We start from the raw sequence: 17067 nt of genomic DNA on the forward strand, positions 1-17067 counted from the left end.
TGTCAAAACCAGAAAGGCAGGACAGGCCATGGAGAAATGGGAGACTTTCTACGCTGATGGGCGGGATGTAAATTGCCAACAGTCACTCTGGAGAAGTGTACGGTGTGTCCTGAAACATCTACAAAACTCAGCTTAGAGAGCATAGGGCACTTCCACTCATGGGCGTATAAATTGGGAAAACTAAAAATCAGCAAGACACAGGCACCCCAAAGTTTAGGGCTGCTCTGTTGACAAGAACCTCCACTTCGTTACACCTTAAATATCCCAGGAAAGAGAAGAATGGATAAAGAAGTTGTGGTCCTTATGTACAATGGAATATCACTCAGCCATGAAATCAACGTCATAAGGCTAGTAGCAGCATGATGAGTGGATTTAGGTACGACGATTCTAAGTGAAATAAGTCACACAGAAAAAGACACGTCTCATAAGATATTACTTATAGAGGGAATGTAAAAACCGCTACCCTTGAACTGAATTACAAAACAGAACAGAGTCACACGTTTACAAAACACACTATGGCTGCTTAACGGGAAAGGTGAGGTGGGGTGATGCATAAAACAAGGGTTTCAAATTAGTTCAGATACCGTTCCATAAACCCAATATGTAATAGACAAGACCTACTCCTTGCTCCGTGAACTGGACTCAACACCCCCTATTCACCGCCAAAGAATATATCTCACTAGTAAGAATCTTAAAACCTATGTATTGATATCTCTCTGTAAGTGAGTCAAGTGGGTATAAAGCGGCATAAACGCAGCAGTGAAAAGCACCTAAACCCCATTCTAAAAATCAATTACTTTTAAAAACCCGTGAAACAAAAAACATTGAAAGAGAGAGAAATTCTTACAAAATTCGTTCAGGGGCTGTGATGCCACCTGGATTGACCATATCTAGACCCACAGCTGATTGAGACATAAGGGTGGACACTCTTGGGGCTGAGAGGTTTGGTGAAGTTGGGTGAGCAAACGCAGACCCTTTAAAGTAATACGGCGAGGTACCCATCCCATGGGTCCCAAATCTCCAGGTTCAAGGGCATCGTCCTACATTGAAAACATGCATGAGAAACCCCGAAGATGGTACACCGTGTGATCGGGAAAGGTTTCTAAAACGAACCTCATTTCTCATCTCCTTGTGCTCCGGTTCGCCATTCCAGCCGCTTTACTAGCAATCTCCCTCCTTGGAGAATCAGCACCTTTATCCTCCTGTTCCGTACCGGTTGCAATTTGTCCTGAGGATGAACGGGAAGAGGGGGAAGAATGAGAGACTAGCTCTAGGTGTTGGGACAGGCACAGGTCACTCTATTTTCCCATCAGGAAGAAGAATTAACCACAGGCTCAGCCTGCCGCCCGGAGCCAGCATAGGTCCTGAAGCAATCCTGCGCTTTTGCGGCCAGCTCCCAAGAAAGCGTGTTGAAAAATGGAGCTCAGGGGCACTGCAATTCACAAACCTGCAGAGTTAGAAATGATAACTCTCGTCCACAAATATATTGAGGGAAGGCAACGAAGAGGATTTGAAAGCAAGGCAGAATTGCAGGAAACAGATTTCAGGAGGTAGATTCGAATCGCCTTTAAAGCACAGGAAAAGCGGCAAAACCTCGACAATGATGCCCTTGGCCAAAAAGGGCGTATGCGTTTTTTCCTGAATATATTCAGGAAAAAACGCATACGCCCTTTTTGGCCAACCAAGCAACCTGGAAAGGCAAATCAGCGCTACAAAGAAGTCTCGCTTCCCTTCGGTCAACAGGGTCGTGCTGAATAAGGTGTCAAAACCAGAAAGGCAGGACAGGCCATGGAGAAACGGGAGCCTTGCTACGCTGATGGCCGGGATGTAAATTGCCAACAGCCACTGTGGATAAGAGTACGGTGTGTCCTGAAACATCTAAAAAACTCAGCTTAGAGAGCATAGGGCACTTCCACTCATGGGCGTATACATTGGGAAAACTAAAAATCAGCAAGACCCAGGCACCCCAAAGTTTAGGGCTGCTCTGTTGACAAGAACCTCCACTTCGTTACACCTTAAATATCCTGGGAAAGAGAAAAATGGATAAAGAAGTTGTGGTCCTTATGTACAATGCAATATCACTCAGCCATGAAGTCAACGTCATAAGGCTAGTAGCAGCATGATGAGTGGATTAGGTACGACGATTCTAAGTGAAATAAGTCACACAGCAAAAGACACTTTTCATAAGATATCACTTATAGAGGGAATGTAAAAACCGCTACACTTGAACTGAATTACAAAACAGAACAGAGTCACACGTTTAGAAAACACACTATGGCTGCTTAACGGGAAAGGTGAGGTGGGGTGATGCATAAAGCAAGGGTTTCAAATTAGCTTAGATACCGTTCCATAAACCCAATATGTAATAGAAAAACCCTACTCCTTGCTCAGTGAACTGGACTCAACACCTCCTATTCACTGCCCAAGAATATATCTCACTACTAAGAATCTTAAAACCTATGTATTGATATCTCTGTGTTACTGTGTCAAGTGGGTGTAAAGCGGCATAAACACAGCAGTGAAAAGCAGCTATACCCCATTATAAAAATCAATTACTTTTAAAAACCTGTGAAACAAAGACAGTGAAAGAGAGAAAAATTCTTACAAAATTTGTTCAGGGGCTGTGATGCCAACTGGATGGACCATATCTAGACCCACAGGTGATTGAGACATAAGGGTGGACACTCTTGTGGCTGAGAGGTTTGGTGAGGTTGGGTGAGCAAACGCAGAACCTTTAAAGTAATACTGCGTGGTACCCAACCCATGGGTCCCAAATCTCCAGGTTCAAGGGCATCTTCCTACATCGAAAACATGCATGAGAAACCCACAAGATGGTACACCGTGTGATCGGGAAAGGTGTCTAAAACGCACCTCATTTCTCATCTCCTTGTGCTCCGGTTTGCCATTCCAGCCGCTTTACTAGCAATCTCCCTCCTTGGAGAATCAGCACCTTTATCCTCCTGTTCCGTACAGGTTGCAACTGGTGCTGAGGATGAACGGGAAGAGGGGGAACCAATGAGAGACTAGCTCTAGGTGTTGGGACAGGCACAGGTCACTCTATTTTCCAATCAGGAAGAAGAATTAACCACAGGCTCAGCCTGCCGCCTGGAACCAGAATAGGGCCTGAAACAATCCTGTGCTTTTGCGGCCAGCTCGCAAGAAAGCGAGTTCAAAAATGGAGGTCAGGGGCACTGCAATTCACAAACCTGCAGAGTTATAAATGATAACTCTCGTCCACAAATATATTGAGGGAAGGCAACGAAGAGGATCTGAAAGCAAGGCAGAATTGCAGGAAACAGATTTCAGGAGGTAGATTCGAATCGCCTTTAAAGCACAGGAAAAGCGGCAAAACCTCGACTATGATGCCCTTGGCCAAAAAGGGCGTATGCGTTTTTTCCTGAATATATTCAGGAAAAAACGCATACGCCCTTTTTGGCCAACCAAGCAACCTGGAAAGGCAAATCAGCGCTACAAAGAAGTCTCGCTTCCCATCGGTCAAAAGGGCCATGCTGAATAAAGTGTCAAAACCAGAAATGCAGGACAGGCCATGGAGAAATGGGAGCCTTGCTACGCTGATGGGCGGGCTGTAAATTACCAACAGCCACTCTGGAAAAGTGTACGGTGTGTCCTGAAACATCTAAAAAACTCAGCTTAGAGAGCATAGGGCACTTCCACTCATGGGCGTATAAATTGGGAAAAGTAAAAATCAGCAAGACACAGGCACCCCAAAGTTTAGGGCTGCTCTGTTGACAAGAACCTCCACTTCGTTACACCTTAAACATCCCAGGAAAAAGAAGAATGGATAAAGAAGTTGTGGTCCTTATGTACAATGGAATGTCACTCAGCCATGAAACCAACGTCATAAGAATAGGAGCAGCATGATGAGTGGATTTAGGTACGACGATTCTAAGTGAAATAACTCACACAGAAAAAGACACTTATCATAAGATATCGCTTATAGAGGGAATGTGAAAACCGCTACCCTTGAACTGAATTACAAAACAGAACAGAGTCGCACGTTTACAAAACACACTATGGCTGCTTAACGGGAAAGGTGAGGTGGGGTGATGCATAAAACAAGGGTTTCAAATTAGCTCAGATACCGTTCCATAAACCCAATATGTAATAGACAAGACCTACTCCTTGCTCAGTGAACTGGACTCAACACCCCCTATTCACCGCCCAAGAATATATCTGACTAGTAAGAATCTTAAAACCTATGTATTGCTATCTCTCTGTAAGTGAGTCAAGTTGGTGTAAAGCGGCATAAACAGAGCAGTGAAAAGCAGCTAAACCCCATTATAAAAATCAATTACTTTTAAAAACCCGTGAAACAAAGACAGTGAAAGAGAGAGAAATTCTTACAAAATTCGTTCAGGGGCTGCGATGCCACCTGGATTGACCATATCTAGACACACAGCTGACTGAGACATAAGGGTGGACACTCTTGGGGCTGAGAGGTTTGGTGAGGTTGGGTGAGCTAACGCAGACCCTTTAAAGTAATACGGCGTGGTACCATCCCATGGGTCCCAAATCTCCAGGTTCAAGGGCACCTTCCTACATCGAAAACATGCATGAGAAACCCAGAAGATGGTACACCGTGTGATCGGGAAAGGTTTCTAAAACGCACCTCGTTTCTCATCTCCTTGTGCTCCGGTTCGCCATTCCAGCCGGTTTACTAGCAATCTCCCTCCTTGGAGAATCAGTACCTTTAACCTCCTGTTCCGAACAGGTTGCAATTTGTCCTGAGGATGAACGGGAAGAGGGGGAACCAATGAGAGACTAGCTCTAGGTGTTGGGACAGGCACAGGTCACTCTATTTTCCTATCAGGAAGAAGAATTAACCACAGGCTCAGCCTGCCGCCCGGAGCCAGAATAGGGCCTGAAGCAATCCTGTGCTTTTGCGGCCAGCTCCCAAGAAAGCGAGTTGAAAAATGGAGCTCAGGGGCACTGCAATTCACAAACCTGCAGAGTTAGAAATGATAACTCTCGTCCACAAATATATGGAGGGAAGGCAACGAAGAGGATTTGAAAGCAAGGCAGAATTGCAGGAAACAGATTTCAGGAGGTAGATTCGAATCGCCTTTAAAGCACAGGAAAAGCGGCAAAACCTCGACAATGATGCCCTTGGCCAAAAAGGGCGTATGCGTTTTTTCCTGAATATATTCAGGAAAAAACGCATACGCCCTTTTTGGCCAACCAAGCAACCTGGAAAGGCAAATCAGCGCTACAAAGAAGTCTCGCTTCCCATCGCTCAAAAGGGCCATGCTGAATAAGGTGTCAAAACCAGAAATTCAGGACAGGCCATGGAGAAATGGGAGCCTTGCTACGCTGATGGGCGGGCTGTAAATTACCAACAGCCACTGTGGAGAAGTGTACAGTTTGTCCTGAAACATCTAAAAAACTCAGCTTAGAGAGCATAGGACACTTCCACTCATGGGCGTATAAATTGGGAAAACTAAAAATCAGCAAGACACAGGCACCCCAAAGTTTAGGGCTGCTCTGTTGACTAGAACCTCCACTTTGTTAAACCTTAAACATCCCAGGAAAGAGAAGAATGGATAAAGAAGTTGTGGTCCTTATGTACAATGGAATATGACTCAGCCATGAAATCAACGTCATAAGGCTAGGAGCAGCATGATGAGTGGATTTAGGTACGACGATTCTAAGTGAAATAAGTCACACAGAAAAAGACACTTATCATAAGATATCACTTATAGAGGGAATGTAAAAACTGCTACCCTTGAACTGAATTACAAAACAGAACAGAGTCGCACGTTTAGAAAACACACTATGGCTGCTTAACGGGAAAGGTGAGGTGGGGTGATGCATAAAACAAGGGTTTCAAATTAGCTCAGATACCGTTCCATAAACCCAATATGTAATAGACAAGACCTACTCCTTGCTCAGTGAACTGGACTCAACACCCCCTATTCACCGCCCAAGAATATATCTGACTAGTAAGAACCTTAAAACCTATGTATTGATATCTCTCTGTAAGTGAGTCAAGTGGGTGTAAAGCGGCATAAACACAGCAGTGAAAAGCAGCTAAACCCCATTATAAAAATCAATTACTTTTAAAACCCTGTGAAACAAAGACAGTGAAAGAGAGAGAAATGCTTACAAAATTCGTTCAGGGGCTGCGATGCCACCTGGATTGACCATATCTAGACACACAGATGACTGAGACATAAAGATGGACACTCTTGGGGCTGAGAGGTTTGGTGAGGTTGGGTGAGCTAACGCAGACCCTTTAAAGTAATACGGCGTGGTACCCATCCCATGGGTCCCAAATCTCCAGGTTCAAGAGCATCTTCCTACATCGAAAACATGCATGAGAAACCCAGAAGATGGTACACCGTGTGATCGGGAAAGGTTTCTAAAACGCACCTCATTTCTCCTCTCCTTGTGCTCCGGTTCGCCATTCCAGCCGCTTTACTAGCAATCTCCCTCCTTGGAGAATCAGCACCTTTAACCTCCTGTTCCGTACAGGTTGCAATTTGTCCTGAGGATGAACGGGAAGAGGGGGAACCAATGAGAGACTAGCTCTAGGTGTTGGGTCAGGCACAGGTCACTCTATTTTCCCATCAGGAAGAAGAATTAACCACAGGCTCAGCCTGCCGCCCGGAGCCAGAATAGGGCCTGAAGCAATCCTGCGCTTTTGCGGCCAGCTCCCAAGAAAGCGAGTTGAAAAATGGAGCTCAGGGGCACTGCAATTCACAAACCTGCAGAGTTAGAAATGATAACTCTCGTCCACAAATATATGGAGGGAAGGCAACGAAGAGGATTTGAAAGCAAGGCAGAATTGCAGGAAACAGATTTCAGGAGGTAGATTCGAATCGCCTTTAAAGCACAGGAAAAGCGGCAAAACCTCGACAATGATGCCCTTGGCCAAAAAGGGCGTCTGCGTTCTTTCCTGAATCAATTTTGGAAAAAACGCAGATGCTCTTTTTGGCCAACTAAACAAGCGGGCAATGCAAATCAGCATTACAAAAATGTCTCACTTCGCATTGGTCAAAAGGCCCATGCTGAAAAAGTGTAAAACCCAGAAATGCAGGACAGGCCATGGAGAAAAGGGAGCCTTGTTATGCTGATCGGCGGGATGTCAATTGCCACCGGCCACTCTTGAGAAGTGTATGCTGTATCTTAAAACTTCTAAAAAAGAGAGCTACAGAGCATACAGCACTTCCCCTCATGGGCGTATATCTTGGGAAAACCAAAAAATCGACAAGACACAGGCACCCCAAAGTTTAGGGCTGCTCTGTTTAGAAATGCCTCGATTTGGGTACAACTTACATGTCCTCGGAAGGAAAAAGTGGATAAAGAAGATGTGGTACTTATGTACAATGGAATATTACTCAGCATTTAAATCAATGAAATAAGGCCAGTGGCAGCAACTCGTGGAGACTGAGGTACGATCATTCTAAGTGACATAAGTCAGACATAAAAAGAGACTTATCATAAGGTATCGCTTATAGATAGTATCTAAAAATGCCTTCACATGAACGCAATTACAAAACAGAAACGGTGTCGTACATTTAGAAAACACACTTATGGCTGCTAAAGGAGAAAGGTGGGGCGGGGTGATGCATAAACCAGGAGGTTGAAATTAGCACAGATACGGTTCCATAAACAAAATAGGTATTCGACAGGACCTACTCTATAGCTCAAAGAGCTGGATTCAGCACACTGTTGTCACCAGAAAAGGATATATAAGACTGGTAAGAATCTGTAAAAGAATTTATTGATGTCTCTCTTTAAGTGAATCAAGTGGATAGATGTAGAGCAGGAAGAAACACAGTATTGAAAATCAGCTATACCCCATTATAAAATTAAATAACAAGAACAAAATAAAGACAGTGAGAGAGAGAGAAATTCTTACAAAATTTGTTCAAGGGCTGTGATGCAACCTGGACTGACCATATGTAGACACAGAGCTGGATGGGATCTAAGGCTCTACACTCGTTGGTCTGAGAGGCTTCGTGAGGATGGGACAGCAAATGCATCACTTTTAGAGTAATACTGCCTGGCCCCCATTCCATGGGTCCCATACCTCCAGGTGCAGGGGACCCTTCCTACAGCTAAAACATGCATGGCACATCCAGAGGATGGTACACCGTCTGATCGGGAAGAGTTTGGAAAAGTCACCTCATCTCCACGTCTCCTGGTATTCGGGTTCCCCAGCTCCTTTCCTTAGAGTCTCCCCACTTTGGGAAGGCAGCACACTCAACAGCCGGTTTTGCACGGCTTGGAATTTTCCGGTGAAGAAGGGGAATGGCGGGATGGAATGAGACACAAGCCTTAGATGTTTGGACAGGCATATGCTACTCTAGTTTCCTACCTGGAAGAAGAATTTCCCTATCCTTCAGGTGCCCCAGTAACTGGAATGGGTCTGTAGAAATCCTGCCCCTTTGTGTCTGCTTCCCTAAACAAGTTGAAAACCGGTGCTCAGGGGCACTGCGATTCACAAACATGCAGGGTTGTAATTGACACCTCTAATGGAGTCATTTCTTGAGCCAAGTATTCGTAAAGGCCTTGTAAGCAAGGCAGAATTGCAGGAAAGGGATTTCAAGGGGTAGTTTGCACTTGTCATTAAAGCACATGCAAAGCTGCTGAACATCGCCAATGATGCAGTTTGCCAAAAAGGCCGTATGCGTTATTCCTTAATCTATTCAGGAAAAACCCTTACTCCATTTTTGGCCAACAAAACAGGCGGGGAATGTAAATTAATATTACAAAGAGATATCACTTCGCACCAGTCAGAATGGCCAACCTCACAAACTGTAAAACCTGAAATGCAGGACAGGGCGTGGAGAAAAGGGAACCCTGACAAGCTGATGGTGGGAATGTAAATTGCTAACAGCCACTCTGGAGAAGTGGGTGGTGATTCCTTAAAAATCTAAAAACCAGACCTTCAGAGCATATGGCGCTTCCACTCCTGGGCCTGTATCTTGGAAAAAACGTAAATTGACAGGACCCAGGCACTCTAAAATTTATGCAGCCCTGTTTACAAGAGCCTCTACTCGGAAGCTACCTAAAAGTCCTTGGAAGGAAGAATGGATAAAGAAATTATGGTAGATATGTACAATGGAATATTACTCAGCCATGAAGTGAATGAAATAAGGCCATTTAGGGCCACTCAGAAGGACCTACATACATTCATACTAAGTGTCATAAATCAGGCAATGAAAAATATCATATGATATTACTTATCGGTGGAATCTAAAAATTGATAGAAAGGTACTATCTTACAACACAGAAACAGAGTCCCAGACTTAGAACACAAACTTATGGTTACCAAACTGGAAAGGTGTGTTGGAGGCATAAATCATGAGGTTGGAGTTAGTATATACATATTTACAGAGAGAAAACTTGTAATCAACATGGACCTGCTGTAGAGCACTTGGAGCTCTTCTCAACACCCTTTAGTAACCTCAATGGGAAAATAATTCTAAAAAGAATATATAGTTATCTCTGTATAAATGAATCATGTTGGTGTATGACAAAAATGAACACAACATGATAAATCAACTATATACTCCATTATAAATTTAAAATTAAATTAAAGAAAAGAAAAATGATCACTAAATTTGTTTAGTCGCAGTGAACGTACTAGTGTCACATCCCTGGACACAGACACAATTTGGTCCCAAGGCTGGACTGTTGTGGGCCTGAGGACCTCGGGAGGATATGCCAGCTAATTCGCCCCCCTTGAACATGTAGTACCTGGTCCCCTCTGCATGGGATCACTATCTCCAGATCTAAGTGTGCCCTCATACTACTAAACCAACCCTCTGACACCCAAAGGATGGTGGACTCTCTGGGCTGGATGACATTTGGAAAATCACCTGCTCTCAACATATCCTGGTGTTTGGGTTCCGACCTCCTGACTCCTTCGTAAGGGTCATCCCACTCTACAAGACAGCACCCTCAACAGGTGATTTTGCAGGGGTTTATACTTGTTCGGGGGATGAAGGGTAAGGGGGAAGAAGGAATGGGACAGAAGCCCTTACATGTTTGGTCAGGCACATTCCACTCTAATTTAATACCCAAGAACAGGACTTGCCCTACATCTAAGGTTGTGTCAGTAACCAGAGAGGGACAGTAGAAATCCTGCCGCCTTCTGTTTCCCATAACAACAATTCTAAAACTGGACCTTATACGCACTTCATATTCACAATGCCTGGGGAGCTGTAAATGACAACAGCCCTCAAAAAATGTCTTGGGGTAGGTAATCGAAGTAGACTTCAAAACAAGGCAACCTTTCAATAACCCTTTTTCAAGGGATAAATCTTACTGACACTGTTCAAAAATAAAAGCACATATGAAGATACTCACCATTGCTTTATGTTAGACAAATGCAAATCAGATGTACAAAGAAGTATCACCTGGAACCACTCAGAATAGCCATCATCACAATGTCTACAAACAAGAAATGCTTCAGAGGGTGTGGAAAAAAGAGAAACCTACTACTTATTTTTTTTTTTTTAATCTGCCTTGGGTCTTCGTTGCTGCGCGCGGCTTTTCTATAGTTGCAGCAAGCGGGGGCTACTCATCGTTGTGGTACGAAGCCTTCTCTTTGTGGTGGCTTCTCTTGTTGTGGAGCACAAGCTGTAGGCACACAGGCTTCAGTAGTTGTGGCTCGTGGGCTCTAGAGCGCAGACTGAGTAGTTGTGGTGCACGGGCTTACTTGTTCTGTGGCATGTGAGATCTTCCCAGGCCAGGGCTCGAACCTGTGTCCCCTGAACTGGCAGGCAGATTCTTAACCACTGCGCCACCAATTCTATGCTATCGGTGGCAATGCCAATTGGTAACAGCCACTATGGAGCACAGAATGGAGGTTACCAGAGTAAGGGGGGGTGGGAGGGATAAATTGGAAATTGGGATTGACATATACACACCACTATATATAAAAGAGATAACAAATAAGGGCTTACTGTATAGCACAGGGAACTCTACTCAATACTCTGTAATGACCTGTATGGGAAAGGAATCCAAAAAGGATTGGATATATGTATAACTGCTTCACTGTGCTGTGCAGCAGAAAGTAACACAACATTGTAAATCAACTCTATTCCAAAAAAATTGAAATTGAAATGAAATGAAGTAAAATCAAATAAAATAGAGCTACCAGATGATCCAGCAAGTTCACTCCTGTGTGCATATCTGGAGGAAAGCATAAATCGAAAAGACACATCTTCCCCAATGTTCACTGCAACACGCTTTACAATAGCGAAGACATGGAAGCAACCAAAATGTCCATCAACATATGAATATAGGTAAAGAATATGTGATACATACATATAATGGAATATGACTCAGCCATAAAATAAAAGAAAATAATGCCAGTTGCAGTAACATGGATGGACCTAGAGATGATTGTACTAAGTGAAGTAAGTCAGACAGAGTAAGACAAATATTGGATGATATCACTTCTAGGTGGAAGCTAAAAATTGATACAAATGAACTAACTTACAAAAGAGAGGCAGACTCACAGACTTGGAAAACAAACTTATGGTTACCAAAGAGGAGAGGTGGGGGGTAGGGATAAATCAGGAGCTTGGGGTAAACATACGAATACTACTATATATAACAGATAAGCAACAAGGACCTACTGTATAGCACAGGGAGCTCTACTCAGTATTCTGGGAATACCGTTATCAGAAAAGAATCTGAAAAAGAATGAATATATGCATATGTGTAACTGAATCACTTGCTGTGCAGCTGAAATGAGCACAACATTGTAAATCAACTATACTCCAATAAAATTTAAATTTCAAAATAAAGAAAATCACCTATATTTCAAAAGAAAAAAAAAAAGAATTCCCATCTCTTTATATGGCTTGATAGCTTACTTTTTTAGTGCTCAATATTATCCCATTCCCAGAATATATTAATACTATATCATTTCATTCACCTATTGGAGGACACCTTAGTTTCATTTACATTTTGACAGTATTGAATTAGGTGCTATAAATATCCATATGCAGGTTTTCCTCTGGAAGTATGTTTTAAACTACTTTCAGTAAATATCCATGAGAACACTTGACGGATTGTACAGTAAGGGAATGCTCAATATTCTAGCAAGTGTCAATCAGACTACCAAAGTAGCTGTATTATTTTTCATTTCCACCAATGACAAATGACATTTCCTATTGTTCCACATCTCCTACAGAATTTGTTCTTGTCATTGTTCACATTTTAGCCATTCTAAGTGTTACATAGTGGTATGTAATTGTATTTTTAATTTGCTTTTTCATGGCAGCATGTAATCTGGATTATTCTTCTGTATACTTATATGCATAGTGTCTATTTTCTTTGGTGAGGTGTCCATAAAGTATATTGGTCCACATTTTATTTAGGTTGCTTTCATTTTTTTCTACCCAATCTGTATTTGTTTTATTTATTTTCGTGCCTTATTGCATTAACAAGGACTTGGAGTAAAATATGGAAAAGGAGTCATGAAAGGGGACATCCTTGCTTTTACCTGAACTTAGTGGAAAAGCTTCATGGTTTTGACCATTAATCATGATGTAAGATAAAAGTTTCCTGTAAATCTTTGTTATCAACTTGAGAAAGCTCCAGTCTATTTCTTTAACTGAGAGTTTTTATGAAGAATGGGTGTTAGATTTTTTCAAAGGTCTTCTGAATCTATTGATATGCTAATGATTGTCTTTAAGGTGTTGATATGATGGATATAATTATTTGATTCTAGAATGTTGAACCAGCCTTTCATACTTGGGATTATTTCCTCTCATTCATGATATAAAATTCTCTCAAAATATTGTTGGATTCGATTTGGTAATATTTTGTTGAGGATTTTTGCATTGATGTTCCTGAGAGATACTGGTCAGTTTTCTTTACTATTCATATGTTCTTCTAAGTTTGGATGTTGTGGATTTAGTGTCAGACATTCATTTGGGGAGATTCTCAGTCATTTTTAAAAAATATTTTCTGTTCTTTATTATCTTTATTCTCCTCCTGCTATACCCATTATGTATAGGTCACAGCATTTTTCATTGTTCCACAATTATTGATTACTCTGTTCTGTTGATTTCTTTCCTGCCCATTTTCTCTTTTCTTTTGAGATTTAAAGGTTTCTCCTGATATGTCTTCAAGCTCACAGATATTTCTCCTCAGCCAGCTCTTTGACTGCTAGAACAAAATACGAGAGACTTGGTATTTTATAAACAACAGAATATTTTTGTTTTCTCATAATTGCTGAGGCTGAAAAGTTCAAGAGCAAGTAACCAGGGGCTTCCCTGGAGGTGCAGTGGTTAAGAATCTGCCTATCAATAAAGGGGACAAGGGTTCGAGCCCTGGTCCAGGAAGATCCCACATGCCATGGAACAACTAAGCCCGTGCACCACAAATACTGAGCCTGTGCTCTAGAGTCCACAGGCCACAACTACTGAGCCTGTGAGCCACAACTACTGAAACCCACACGCCTAGAGCCCGTGCTCCGCAACAAGAGAAACCACTCAATGAGAAGCCCGCGCACCGCACCAAAGACCCAACACAGCCAAAAAATTAATTAATTAATTATCTAATTAATTTTTTTAAAAAAAGAACAAGTTGCCAGCTGACTTAGTGTCTGGCGAGGGACCAATTTCTGGTTCATAATGTGGGTCTTCTCGCTCGGCAATGAAATCATGGAATGGTCATAAGATCTTCTGTGTGCTACATTTATTAGGTCACTAATCCCATGTTTGAGGTCTCTGGCCTCATAACCTAATCACCTCCCAAAAGCCCCACCTCCTAATACCATCAACATGGGAGCTGGGTTTCAAAATTTTAAAATTAGAGGTACAAAGTATTTACACCATAACAGGGACCACAGAGTTAACTGATTTTCCTTTCATGTTAAAGGTTTGCACATTTATATTTATTATATAACCCCAAAACCCTTGTTTTTCTTTATAAGATTCTTTTTCCGTATACGCCAGTACAGACCACTGAGTAGAGTTCCCTGTGCTATAAAGCAGGTCTTTATCTATTTTATATATAGTAGTGTGTATAAGTCAGTCCCAATCTCCCAATTTATCCCTTCCCCACTTATCCCCTGGTAACCATAAGTTTGTTTTCTATATCCATGATTCTATTTCTGTTGTGTAAATAAGTTCATTTGTACCTTTTTTTTTCTTTTTTAGATTCCTCATATAAGCAATATCATATGATATCTGTCTTTCTGTGTCTGACTTGCTTCACTCAGTATAACAATCTCTAGGTCCATCCATGTTGCTACAAAACCCTTAATTGTTAAGGATAACTCTCAATTTTTCCCAGTATCATCAGCAATTCTTTCTGGCAGACACGTGATAACACTTTTTAAACAGGGATATTGAGACCAAGGCTCCTGACCTGCAAACAAACAAAACATCATTCATATAGTGAAAACTTTGCAAATCAAAGGATGAAAGCACTTGGTCTAAATCCCTTTGCACCCACTGCTGACAGAGGGCAGAGGAGTTTGACTCACTAATCTTCGTTACGTGCACTTCTTCCTAATGGGGTATTCCATCTAAAACTTATAAGAAGCGGGGATGTATCATGGAACACACCAATCGCTACTACAGATTCTGAAGCAGCAAAAAAAAAAAAAAAAAAACATGATGAATCCATCCAAAGGGTTCTGTCCACATTGTTACAATAGTTTCCCTCACACTGTGAACCCTTTTCAAACCCTATCACTTGAACCTATTTTTATTTTTTTCAACAAAAATAATGTTAATCTGCAGTCAGACACTACAGTAATATTACACTATCCCTTGTGCAAGTATGTAGGGATTTGAGGAGCTATGGGAGGCCACCATGAGAGGTTGCCTAGAGTAATTCGGACATTTCATTTAATGTTGGTTCTTCTCCCTAAGATGTCTGCTATCCTCTTCTTTTTGTAGCTACTAGCATTGAGAAAGTGACCAAGATAAGGCCCTTCTCTTTTACTGCCCATGAATGCAACTGTGATTAACCCCACAGAACTCGGTGCTTCCAGAATCCCCTGGACCTACTGACCCTCCATGCATGGCATGACATAGATAAGGATGGTGACATGTATCCTTGTATAGAGCATGTTATAAAATGTTTGACTCTTCCCTTCCTCATAATTCCAAAGAATAGATTTCTTTGGATTTCTGCTTAATGCTGCTGGAGTTGGTACATAAGTTGAGGGAGGTATCAGGGCACACCAAAAGAGAGGGTAACTGCACAGAAAATACAAGCAGGTACATTTCTGTGTAGTTTCAAGCAGCTTATTTGCTATATCAACCATGGTGACATGTTGACCCTTCCTCTTTCTACTAGTAGTACAACAAACATAAAGGATATTTAGGCTGCTTGTTTTATCCCCACCTCTCACAATTGATCTGCATTAACATATAGGACAAGGAAGGGCCCTTTCTATCATCTTAACCAATATTTGAGAACTACAAAATGTCCAGATTTTGGGGGGTTTATTTTCATATTCCCCAATCAGGCCTATGAAGGAATCTTACCTATTGTGTTTAATGAAGTCATATCTCTGACGACATCCCATCATCAACAAAACTGGAAAGAAATTTGAAGGGTCTTCGATTTTACCATATTTGAAATAACAATATTTTAGCCTGACACGTTTTTGGATTTTAGAAAAAAATATTTTAAATGAGACAAAAAATCATTTTTATGACACAAAAAGACAGCAATAGTTTTATATTTTTATCTGTTCCACTTGCACACAAGTGTCTCATGGGGTTATGTAAAGCTCTCCTGTTGGGTGCTGTGCATGGTGCAAGTATGGATTAAAGCTTAGGAATCTTAAGCTTCAGTCACCTGCAACATTTAAATTAGGATGCAAGCAATCCTGTCCAACATTTGAAAAGAGCAAGACACTCTCTTTATTTTATTTGTTAGGTAATTAATCTGTCTTTTCCCCAAGGAGAGAAACAAGTGGCATCTTCCATCAATGTGTTGCACAAATATCTTTGAACAGAGAGTGCAAGCAGAGGCTGATACAGGATGTGAAAAAAAAATGAGAGACCCTCTTGTGGCATTTTCTCCTAACTTATTGCAATCTCCCATTTAAAATGTGGGAATAATCAATCTTCTGAGGAAAAAGGCCCAAGGAAGGTTTTTGCTTCTGTGGAATAATGGGATTGCTAAAGATTTCAGGAGGCAAGACGAGTTAGTGAGAATGACCATGAGAAATCAGAGAAAAGTCAGATCCATGGATGAAGTGATGTTTACCACTGTGAATCAATGAGAAGTAGGAGCAAATGAAAAGAAAGCTGATACAACATTTTCTGAATAAATGTAACCTTTCAGCTGTCATAGAAAAATTAATACTCACTATGATACAACATATTTAGTTTAGAAAGTTAACTTAAATTTAAAGCTTAATAATTACATTTATTGAAGAAATGAAAACATATTTGTGGTTTAGAATAAATAATGTGCTCTGCTACAGGTAAGAAGACTACATACATCAATAGAAACAAGACTAAATAAATAAAGAGGAAAATAACAAATTAGATGTTATTAACATTAAAAACTGACACTCATCTAATGAAAGAGAAGGAGAGACAGAAAGAGAGAAGAACTCATCTCAAGCATGTATTAAAAACTCCTAAATAAGAAGTCTTCAGATGTTAAAAAAAAAAAAAGGAAGTCTTCAATAAGAAGATAATGGAATAGCAAAATGGGGGAAATATACCAAAAGATATTTCAAAAAAGAGAGTACAGAATGTTAAGTAAATATATCAAAAGATGCTTGGCTTCTTAGTAGTCAATTAAATGCAAAAGCGTGATACCTGGAATTATCACTCACCAACCAGAAAGTTCAAATGAAAATGACAGGTATTATTATCAAGTTTGACAAGAATGTGTATAATCCTTGAATCTCATTCACTGCTGCTGAAGATGAAAAATCATACAAATGTTTTGAAAATATTTAGAAATATCTAAAAAGATAAACACAAGAAAGCTATGACTCGAACATTTTACTACTACGTGTATACTGAACAATAATTTATACACACATCACCAAAGCTCAAGTTCTAGAATTTATATACCAGTGCTGTTCTCAATAGACAC

The sequence above is a fragment of the Balaenoptera borealis genome (assembly GCF_965194805.1).
Source record: "Balaenoptera borealis genome assembly, chromosome: 10".
Taxonomy (NCBI): domain Eukaryota; kingdom Metazoa; phylum Chordata; class Mammalia; order Artiodactyla; family Balaenopteridae; genus Balaenoptera; species Balaenoptera borealis.